Raw genomic sequence first — 2,638 nt, 5'->3', positions numbered from 1 at the left:
CACACACACACACACACACACACACACACACACACACGGCCGGGTCCTAGTGCAATGCCCTGGAAAACAGACTGTCTTAGACCAGCGGGTGGGCAAAATCAGGCAGAGTGGATGGGCTGGAGCTGCAGGTCTGGGCAGGGCCCCACTACACCCCACCGGGCCCGCGGCTGGGCCGCCCGAACAGCAGGGCCGTCTCGGGCTCTCCCGGAGCAGACAGGCGCCTCCACGGACCCCGCAGCCCTGGGGCCACGGCCAGGGTTGGTGTCCCGGGGAGGCAGCGGGGAGAGAGGCGTGAACTGAGGGGCCCCCGGCACCCCCGGAGGCAGCCCACCCCCAAGGCTCTGCCTGCCGTATATGCCGAAACCTGTGCAGGTAAAGATGACCGGGATTTGCAATCCTGGACTGGTGGTGGTGTCCAGAATTCACTGTGCTCTTCTCTCTCTGCTTCCGTAGCTGCTTACGATCCTCCATGATAATTAAGAACTTTTTTTTTTTTTTTTTTAATTTCTAGGAGAGAGAGAGCATGAGCAGGGGAGGGTCAGAGAGAGAGGGAGTCACAGACTGAAACAGGCTCCAGGCTCTGAGCTGGCAGTCAGCACAGAGCCCGACGTGGGGCCCGAACCCACGAACCGCGAGATCATGACCCAAGCGAAAGTCGGACGCTTAACCGACTAAGCCACCCAGGCGCCCCAATTAAGAAGTTTTTTTAAATGTTTATTTATTTTTCAGAGAGCGAGACAGAGTGTGAGCAGGGGAGGGGCCGAGAGAGAGGGAGACACAGGATCCAAAGCAGCTCCAGGTTTTGAGCTGTGAGCACAGAGCCCGACGCGGGGCTTGAACCCACGAACTGTGAGATCATGACCTGAGCTGACATCAGATGTTCAACCCACTAAGCCCCCAGGTGACCCCCCCCACGATAATTTTTTGAAGGCTATAAAGCTACACCTTTGTGAAGCCTAAGACCCAGCAAACCCACTGCTGAGTGACGTGCCCGAGGGGAAGTAAGTGCCTACATCCATATGGAGACAGGTACCCAGGGACTTTATTCTCCACGGCCCGTCAGCAGATGGACAGGGCATATCCGGGGACTCTCCGCAAAGGAGCCAGAATGTTCCTCATGGTTCTGTTTTCACAGCGTTCAAGGACAGACCAAGCTTATCTACAGCGATCGAAGTATTGACTAGGAAGGAGCGCAGGGGAGCTTTGGGGCTGAAGGACGCCTTCTCTGTCTTGAGCTGGCTGGTGGTGACAAAGGGCGTAGACACGAAAGAAGCCATTGATTGTCACACAAGATCTGGGCATTCCGCTGCACATAAACTGTGCCTGCATTTCAAAACGTCAGTTAGTTCCGGTGGGAAGATCCGGGGGGGCGGTGAGGCACGGGACCCACCGCCGGGGGCAGTTCGGGTGACACCGTCTGTGATTCCAGGAGAAACCAAGGTCCTGTCCCCCATCCCGTGCTGTGTGACCCTGGGCAGGTTACTCCCCCTCTCTGGGCCTCTACCCCCACAACTGTGAAATGGGGTCACACTGGAGCCCAGACCTGGGCTCTGTGAGCCATCGGCCGGCCCCTCCGCCAGCCCCACGTCAGCACCGCTCAGGCCGGAATTTCCGTTTGTCGTGGGTCAGGTTTCGCCAGCCTCCTGCGTGTTCCTGGGGCATGTGCGTCCCTCAGGCTCTGTTCAGCGACGTCCCCCGGGCCCTGCACGTCCAAGAGGGACCCAGCGAGCGCTGGGCCCTGCATCGCCTGTCCCTCTCTTTGCCCTTGAGGACCCTGCCAGCTGGTAAAAGGCCAGGTGGCTTAAGTGGTGGGCAAAGCAAGCACCCGGGCTCCGGAGAGCAGGCGGCGAGCTTGCCGCGGGCCACGGTCCGATCTGAAAGCCGGAGTGCCCCGAAGGGGGAGGGACCGGGAGGTGCACAGTCAGGAGGCAGGTGAGTATCCCAGGGACGGAAAACACCATGCAAAGGCCCTGGGGTAGCCAGGAGCGCGGCTCACTAGAGGCTCTGAGAGCGGAGAAGGGGCTGGAGGGCTGGTGCTGGTTCCACAGACGGAGCGCGGGGGGCTGGGGGCGTCCGGCAGCAGGGGCGGCCCCGCCAGGGTCCCCCAAACTGCCTGTCTCAGCTCTGTCTTCTCTCCCTGCCCTGCCTGCGCTGTCCCTCGCCCCCCCCCCCCCCCCGGGCCGCTCCCCTGCCCGAAGCCGGAGCCGTGGGGAAGGCGGGCCTGCAGCGGGCCAGCTGCCCTTCTCCGGGCCTGGGAAAGGAGGCCGCCCCGGCTCCCACCCCCCGAGGGCCCCAAGCCTGGGGCGGAAGCCTGTGGGAAAGAGCACGGTCCCCGGGGGCTCCGACTCCATCCCGGGGCTGCTGCACCGGAGAGGGACGTTGTGCCTCCGCTCAGCAGCCCCCGGGAGCCCGGCTGGGGCAGGATCCCCTCTGCCGGCCGGCGGACGGGGGGTGGGGGGCAGGTGCGGGGCCAGGCCCCTGGGCCGCGGTCACGACAGCCCGAGGAGCCAGGGCGGGCACGGCTCACGGTTGTCCCTCCCCCCGTTTGCTCCGGCCTCGGGTTCCGGCCGGTCCCCCCCAGGCCTGGAAAGTGCAAGGGGACAGTCAGGGGCTTCCGTCTGCTTTCTGACGAGCGGGG

The sequence above is a fragment of the Crocuta crocuta genome, unplaced genomic scaffold (assembly GCF_008692635.1).
Source record: "Crocuta crocuta isolate KB4526 unplaced genomic scaffold, BGI_CrCroc_1.0 scaffold636, whole genome shotgun sequence".
Lineage (NCBI taxonomy): Eukaryota > Metazoa > Chordata > Mammalia > Carnivora > Hyaenidae > Crocuta > Crocuta crocuta.
The sequence above is the reverse complement of the archived record's forward strand: the minus strand, read 5'-3'. Positions refer to the sequence as shown.